The following is a 9,292-nucleotide window of genomic DNA, read 5'->3' on the forward strand; positions in this document are numbered from 1 at the left end:
GACGTCCAAACGAAATGTCAACCCTTAAAACATGTATAATCAAGATGATTCATGCTGTTTTCTCTCCAAAATCAACAAGCCACCCTAAAATTAGCCATACAGTAAAAACAGCAGTGCTTTAGACAGCCTCCGGTATTATAACCACCGGGATAATCCGCATTCCCTAAAACAGACAATGTGGTAATTCGGATTAAAATCAATCTCACTATGGTATTGAACCATTCAACACAGTCTTGCTCCTATTTAATCATTTTGTGCTATTTGCTTGGAAAATAAATACGTAATTATGTCAATGTCACCTAATACATGTCATAACGGTTTATGGTTTGATGATTGTGATGATTGGTGTGACCAGCCTGATGTGACACACACACACACACACACACACACACACACACACACACACACACACACACACACACACACACACACACACACACACACACACACACACACACACACACACCTATATGGAGTATGGACCATGGTGGATTGCCACCATTATTGCTTTAATCTAGGGTCTTTCTGAGATGCTTGGATGGTGCAGCAGACTGATCCCCTGGCTGAATCCTAAAACGGCTCTCACAGCTGCCAAACTGCCAATAATGCATTGCTTGTTCACTGAATTCTTCCCATTAGCACTTCATCCAAAGCTAGTATAGAGTGCTAGAGTCAGAGAGAATTGGGAGAAGAGGACGTGAGAGCTAGAGAAAGGGTTGACTGTGGGAAATTATGACTTCCACTAGTTTTAACAGTAGCGCTCAATTCATTTTGAATAAAGAGTTATGCTGGAAGGTTATGCTGGAAGGTCCATTTCAGTTCTGATGGCCTCATTGTTTCCAGGAGCAGCATTGGTGCTGTCCCTTGACAATGAGTTAGTGTCAGGAGAGTGACATTCTCTTTCCTTAACCAGAACCCCTCTACATGCACTTAGGGGCTCATAATATAATTTCCAGCAAGCCTTGTACACACACTTGTACTTGCACACAGATACTGTAGTCCAGGGGTATTAAACTCTTACCCTATGGACAGTTACAGATGGTTTTCTGTTCTACCTGATAATTAATTATACCTACCTTGTGTGCCAGGTCTAAATCAGTCCCTGATTAGAACAATAAAAACAAACAGTGGACCTGGCTTTGAGGTCCAGAGTTGAGTTTGAAGGCTGTAGACCATACTGCAGTTTGTGAGCGTGCTCATACTGTAAACTGCACCACGTTCAAACTATAAAGTAAAAAAATGTACTAGATGAATCAGGAAAAAATATCTCTATTTAAAGCGCATGAATGCTATCCAATCAAGGTGCATTTTCAAACTGTGCTATTGATTACCTCCTTGTAAAACCTCTTTACATGGAACAGCAAGTCCCTGGTCTTATTTGACAGTGGAGAAATATCAATAGAAGAACAGCCTGAGCTGAATAACAACGGGCAGCTTGAGTCGAGCTACTGATTCCACAAGATGGATCATGATCTTCAGCATTCCGAGCCCCCAGACTCCGAGAGATCCACACCATCAAAACCAGCCATTATGTACCACTGACCTCGAGTAAGACCTATTGATTGTTTCATCGACACCCATCATGGGCCAGAGGAGGAAGGAAGGCATTGCTCATGTGTTATGGGCATTGACCTCTCTGCATTTTCCCAAGTGGTATTTTCCCAACACCCAATTGGTTCATTTTCACAAATGAAACAAAACAGTCAATTCTATACTAATTCTCTATTTCTGTAAATGAGTAACAGTTCTCATGTATACAAGCTCCACTGGTTGCATCTGTGTGCTCATCAAAACATACCTCTTTGTAAAACTGCTTTTCATTCTTGGCCTATTAGAGCACATTGAGAGGAATTTGGCTGAATGAGATGTCATGTTCCCTCAAATGTGTTTAAAGAGACATAGCTGGTGACGTAGGTCTTAGCTCTGCCCGCATGCAGCCGTAAAAGGCAGGGAAGGCGCTATATGAGGAGCCTGCTTGTGTCAGGCAATCCTCCTCAAATGTGCAGTCTCTTACATTTAGCCGAAATATCATGTTTAGTAATTCATGACCTTACTGCATGGCTGGCTGTTGGTACTACAGTATGACGGGGAACGGTGTCTCGGTGTGACATGGAGGCTGCTTTCTGTCTTATTCATGATAAAAAAAACAACATATGATATTAATGTTACGCAGAAAATCCAGTCGTGCAGCTTCAGGCAACATGGGTGCATTCTCAATCTTGTTATTTGTGCATTTTACAGAAGATAGACCCTTTCATCTTTTTTTTTAACCTGAGTTAACCCTACATTTGAATACCCTCGATTGAGGTATTGTTTTTGTCATTTGTTCCATCTACATACATTTCAAGATCTGATTGTTTTATTTATTTATCATCGTTATTATCTTCATCATCATCATCATCGTCATCATCCTCTTGTAACATGCATTTTAAGGTTTTTTTCATTTACTTACAAATATGAATATGATCTTGGACTTCTATTCGAAGACTCAACCAAAGGTTCTGGTAGGACGATCATTACGATACTATTGCGCTGGCAATGTCCTCCAAGCTCAAGACCCTATATACGTACTTGCAAACAGTGATACGATTATGATACTGACTGACCTTGGGACAACTCAGTACTGACCATTAGCCAGATTAGTAGAAAAATAAATTACATTCTCTGTTCTCCTGTGCAAATCTGCACATCTTAATCACTCCTATTAAAACAGCCATGGAATAAAAAAGGACAGCTTTATGGTTAAGAAAATCCATTATATATCAAATACGATTTTAAAAAGTATTGTCCGCTGTATGCAGTGGGTGTCATAAAAATGAACAAGTCGTGGCCTTGTATCTCTCTCTTGAATAGGCTTGTGTATCTTACTGGTTGTTTGGCGTTATATATTCTATCCCTGACCTCACCAAATTCAATTTCTTTACTTCATATTGGACAACACAATTCCCAGACAGAATCTGTCTCTCTTAGATTTCTTTGGAGTATGCTAGATTTGAGGACGAGTGAGAGAGAGAGAGAGAGAGAGAGAGAGGAGGGGGGAGGGAGAGAGACAGATTCTGTCTGGGAATTGTGTTGCCCAATATGAAGAAAAGAAATTGAATTTATCTGCTTGTGTATATGTCTTCATAACACAAGATTTTTGTATACAGCTTTAAGGATTAGAAAGATAATAATCTTGGAGGATAACACATCACACCCCGACTGTTGACACACTATCAGTGGAAGGTGTCCTGTTCTCTTTGTTATGCAGAATTGAACAACCTCATTGCTTGTTTTAAATAGAGAGTACTTGTCACACCCTGACCATAGAGAGCCCTTGGTTCTCTATGGTGTGGTGGGTCAGGGCGTGACTAGGGGGTGTTCTAGTTGATGTATTTCTATGTTTGGGATTGAGTATGGTTCCCAATTAGAGGCAGCTGATTATCGTTGTCTCTATTTGGGGATCATGCTTAAGGTGTCCCTGTTCCCACCTGCTTTTGTGGGATATTGTTTGTGTAAGTGCTTGTTGCACTACGTTACTTCACATATCTTTGCTTGTTTATTGTTGAGAAGGTTCACTTTTAATAAAGATGTGGAACTCCGATCACGCTGCGCCTTGGTCCGTCTCTCATAACAACCGTGACAGAATATCCCACCAACGCAGGACCAAGCAGCGTGTTATGGAGGTTAACCTTTCTGATCTCCCCATCCCGGATCCGGGATCGTGAATACAGACTCAAGCTCATTACCATAACGCAACGTTAACTATTCATGAAAATCGCAAATGAAATGAAATAAATATGCTAGCTCTCAAGCTTAGCCTTTTGTTAACAACACTGTCATCTCAGATTTTCAAAATATGCTTCTCAACCATTGCAAAACAAGCATTTGTGTAACAGTATTGATGGCTAACGTAGCATTTAGCGTAGCATTTAGCATTAGCATTCAGCTGGCAACATTTACACAAAAAAACAGAAAAGCATTCAAATAAAATCATTTACCTTTGAAGAACTTCAGATGTTTTCAATTAGGAGACTCAGATAGCAAATGTTCAGTTTTTCCTGAAAGATTATTTGTTTAGGACAAATCGCTCCGTTTTCTGCGTCACGTTTAGCTACGAAAAAACCCCTGTATCCAGGATTGTGTAAATCTATCAGCAAGCTCATTAGCATAACACAACGTTAACTATTCATGAAAATGGCTAATGAAATGAAATTAATCTATTTGCTCTCAAGCTTAGCCTTTTGTTAACAACACTGTCATCTCAGATTTTCAAAATATGCTTTTGAACCATAGCTAAACAAGCATTTGTGTAAGAGTATTGATAGCCTAGCATTGCATTAAGCCTAGCATTCAGCATGCAACATTTTCCACAAAAAAACATAAAAGCATTCAAATAAAATAATTTACCTTTGAAGAACTTCAGTTGTTTCCAATGAGGAGACTCTGTTAGATAGCAAATGTTCCGTTTTTACAAAAAATATTATTTGTGTCGACTAATCACTCCGTTTTGTTCATCACGTTTGGGTAAGAAGAAAAAAAAAAGAAAAAAAAAGTAATTTAAACGCTTTTTTTTCCAAATTAACTCCATAATATCGACAGAAACATGGCAAACGATGTTTAGAATCAATCCTCAAGGTGTTTTTCACATATCTATCGACAATAAAATCCATCGTGGCAGTTTACTTTCAATTCTGAAGAAATGGAACGCGCATGGACTTACTGATTACGCACACAGGACACCGGGCGGGACACCAGGTAAATGTAGTTTCTTATGGTCAATCTTCCAATGATATGCCTACAAACACGTCACAATGCTGCAGACACCTCGGGGAATATACAGAAAGCGCAGGCTCATTCCTGGCGCATTCACAGCCATATAAGGAGACATTGGAACACAGCGCCTTCAGAATCCGGGGCATTTCCTGTATGAAACATCATCTTGGTTTCGCCTGTTGCATTAGTTCTGGGGCACGCACAGATAATATCTTTGCAGTTTTGGAGACGTCAGAGTTGTGTCTTTCCAAGGCTGTCAATTCCATGCATAGTCGAGCATCTTTTCGTGACAAAATATTGCGCTTAAAACGGGCACGTCTTTTTATCCAATAATGACACAGCGCCCCTATAGGTTCAAGAGGTTAAGGAGTTTTGGACATGGGAGGAAATCATGGGAGGATGTGAGACCATTCCTTGGAAGGAGACACCAAGGAAGGTGGAAGGACAGCGACGTGCTGAAGAGCGTGACACCAGTCCGGTGCCATCTGCGCCGGCTCCACGCACCAGGCCTCCAGTGCGCCTTCTCAGCCCGATACGTCCTGTGTCGATTCCTTGCACTAACCCTGAAGTGCGTGTCATCAGTCCGGTGCCACCTGTACCGCTCCATGCACTAGGCCTCCAGTGCGCATCCCCAGCCCGGAGCGTCCTGTACCGGCTCCACGTACTCGACCCGAGGAGCGCGTCATCAGTCCAGTGCAACCTGCGCCAGTGCCCAGTCCAGTCACGGCGTCCAGTCCCACTCCAAGGCCAGAGCCTTCCTCTGTGCTGATGCCCAGTCCAGGCACGGCGTCCAGTCCCGCTCCAAGGCCGGAGCCTTGCTCTGCGCCGGTGCCCAGTCCAGACACGGCGTCCAGTCCCGGTCATTGGCAGGAGCCTTCCTCTGCGCCGGTGCCCAGTCCAGGCACGGCGTCCAGTCCCGCTCCATGGCAGGAGCCTTCCTCTGCGCCGGTCCCCAGTCCAGCCACGGCGGCCAACCCAGCTCCATGGCCGGAGCCTTCCTCTGCGCCAGTGCCAAGTCCAGGCACGGCGTCCAACCCAGCTCCATGGCAGGAGCCCTCCTCTGCGCCGGTGCCCAGTCCAGGCACGGCGTTCAGCACGGCGCCATGGCTGGATCCGGGGTCTGGGCGGGGGCTACGACCCGCACCGTAGCCGCCACCGCCACTAGGTTGTTGTATATCTAGGTGTTTATATGTCTATGGTTGCCTAGCAGCTGTTTATTGTTGTCTCTGATTGGGGACCATATTTAGGTAGCCATATTCCTTGTGTATTTAGTGGGTTATTGTCTATGTATAGTTGCCTGTGTCAGCACTCATTGTTCATAGCTTCACGTTCGTTATGTTATTTTGGTTAGTTTAAGTGTTCTTCGTGTTCTTCTTTCATTAAAAGAAGGATGCATTCTAATCACGCTGCGCTTTGGTCTCCTCACTATGACGAACGTGACAATCGTTGGCAGCTGATTATCGTTGTTCCTAATTGGGGATCATACTTAAGGTGTCCCTGTTCCCACCTGCTTTTGTGGGATATTGTTTGTGTAAGTGCTTGTTGCACTACGCTACTTCACGTTTCGTTGCTTGTTTATTGTTTATTGTTTTTTCACTTTTAATAACGATGTGGAACTCCGATCACGTTGCGCCTTGGTCCGTCTCTCATAACAAACGTGACAGTACTCCTCTTCTTTATTGAAATAAAAAAAACACATTCACACACAAAACAGCAAAGGCATTTCACTTTCTCAAACCCCCAGCTTCATTGAGACAAAGAGACCAGTGGATGTCAGTCGAGAGGAGAGATTGATGTATACCTGCAAGATACAGCGACTGTCATGATTCATTTGCATGTTTACAACTGAAGCATTTGTACAGCACTATCACAGTGGCTGGTTTCCATGTATTTACTGTACATGGCTCCGCAGTCTGGATTTTGCCGAGATAAGACGAAACGATGAAGTCCATTCCTTGTAATGCAAATATTTTGATAGGGGGATGACTTTGAGATGCAACAAACTCAATATACTCCAAATACCAGCACAGTCAAGTCGACAGTGAATGCTCTTGAAATGGGAAAGAGACTGGAGACTCATTATTCGAATGAAGCCTTGTTACTAAACATAGGCCATTTTGAAATAGTGAGGTGAGGGAGGAAAAAACATGTAATTTAAATGTTTATGAAATTAACTCTCCCTTTCTCTTCTAAACATCTCTTCTAAACATAGGCCATTTTGAAATAGTGAGGTGAGGGAGGAAAAAACATGTAATTTAAATGTTTATGAAATTAACTCTCCCTTTCTCTTCCTTGTTTATTCTGTTCCCTGGAATATGCCACAGGCTCCAGGAAAAAGATAACCCACCGAAGCCCCTTCGATTAGGTGGAAATGAACAGGTGACAGTTTTAATGCACAGGATGCAGTGGACTCGGGATAATGAAAGGTTTAGGTAGCGGGCAGTGCGGGTAAGGCACCCTTTCTCCCGGTGCACTCAGCAGGCCTCTTCACAGGCAGTAAATTACCGTGGTTAAGCATGGGGAGAGGCTCTGCCAGCACCCCGCTGTGCATCCCCTAATCATAGCAAACTACTGGAGGAAGGGGAACAAAAGCCCACTGACATAACGACAGACTGAGGCGAGCGGAGGGAAAAAATTGTCCAGACTCTCATAAGTTTTAGAAATGAGTCATGAAGACATTGATCAAGTAGATAATGGAAGTTATTTTCATCGTGACTGGGTAGGAGGGATGCTGGTATAGAATATTCAGTGTTTATGTGCTCTGACATAATCATGAGACTAAATATGGTATTCAAACACTTGCAGATAGTGGCTTTCTGTAGCACTTTCAGAAGTGTGGTTGATAATATGTTATTTGGAAGCCGCTTTCTGCAATTGATGGAATACAACACTAAGATTCAATGTTTTCCAAAGCCTTCATAATACAACGTTGTTTTTGACCTCTACGTTTGGGTCAATACACTAAATACAGGCATGAAAAACCTTGAATGAGTTGTATTCATTCTCTTTAACGTGTTTGGCATTCAATTTGCTAGCGATTAAGCTAAAACCTGTAAATGTTGGGTTGGTAGTCGCAATCAAAAAAGGGTCTTGCCGCGTTACAGCACCATTTTTAAGAAATATTGACGACAGAAGTACAAACCATCACCACTGCTTTTTCTCTTTATAGCTTGATATGGTATTTTAAAACATTATGTCGCACACCAGTTTCTGAAATTGCATCTTAAGTGGCTTTTAGTGCATCTCTTTTCAGAGAAGTAAGGCAAGCTTTTTGTCTAATGTCTTTATGTTCTCCTCCGCCTCTGTTTTTTGAGCGAGGGAACACATCCTGATATTTATTGTCAGTTGGAGAGTCCCTGATTACTACCATTTGTTCTCGGCATGGGGAAACAAAAACAGCAGGCTCCTCGCCGCTGCATTATACAAGGAGTTGTCACTCTGTTTAGCAGACTGTCTTTTCTTCCCTCTTCCTTTATCCCTTTCTCTTTCACACTATCCCACTTTTAACTATTTATCTCTGTCTTTGCACTCTTTTACCCCATCCATCTTTGCCTCGCTTTATCTTCCGGTTCTAGTCAATCTCCTCACATACCCACGCATTCTTCTGTGGAAACTAGCACTCTCTCCCACCACTTTCTCCCTCAAACTATAGTTCTCTGCAAGTTCAAAGTATCCACATAACTAACTGTATTCAAAGTGTTATGCCCACACTTAAATTGTTGTTGTTGTTCTATGCGTGTTCTCAGCATATGATTTGTGTAGAGAGTACTGTGTTGTGCCACTAAGTTGGATTTTGAAGACTCCTGAGTCCCCAGTACTTCTTTGATCCGAGTCAGACAAGCCTCGTTGAGATTCAATATGTGAAATAGATTTGATTTGGTGCTTTTTGTGATAGTTATGCAACCAGGAATTGAAACATGACCCGACCCACTGTGCCCTCTGCCTTCAATTAATAAATCACACCTTACGGAGATAGTCTAACACTGTTGTGATATTTATGTGAAATGAGACACCCAAATGTACATATCATCTCTCGAGTGACATTGTTGTCCATGTCCTGTCTACTTTTCAGGCGGAACGAGATCTGAGAGGAAACTGCTGAGGAAATGTAAGGTCTTGAATTACATTCTCACAGATAAGGTCATCACTAGTTTGAACGGAAAGATGAAACTGCACTTTGAAGATGTTATCATAATGGCTAACTTAGTAGAGTTGAAGGTAGAATACCTGTATGCATAGATTGACAGGCGTTTTAGGTTTGCCCTTCTATGCTGGTGTAATTGATCAGTGATTTTGGGTTCTGCTAAGTGTTGAGGATTGGAACCGCTCAACGCCCTTCCACAAGGTTGTTTGCCAAAACCGCCTGAATCGGCAAAAATAACCCACCGCCTCTGGCTAACAATACATCACGGCTAGGCCTCAATTTAGGATGTGTCCAATTTTGTATCTTCGACTACTGTGTCAATATATATATATATATATATATATATATATATATATATATATAAAATGATATCCTGAGATTGTCCATGACAAG

The sequence above is a fragment of the Oncorhynchus mykiss genome, chromosome 6 (genome assembly GCF_013265735.2).
Source record: "Oncorhynchus mykiss isolate Arlee chromosome 6, USDA_OmykA_1.1, whole genome shotgun sequence".
Classification (NCBI taxonomy): Eukaryota; Metazoa; Chordata; class Actinopteri; order Salmoniformes; family Salmonidae; genus Oncorhynchus; species Oncorhynchus mykiss.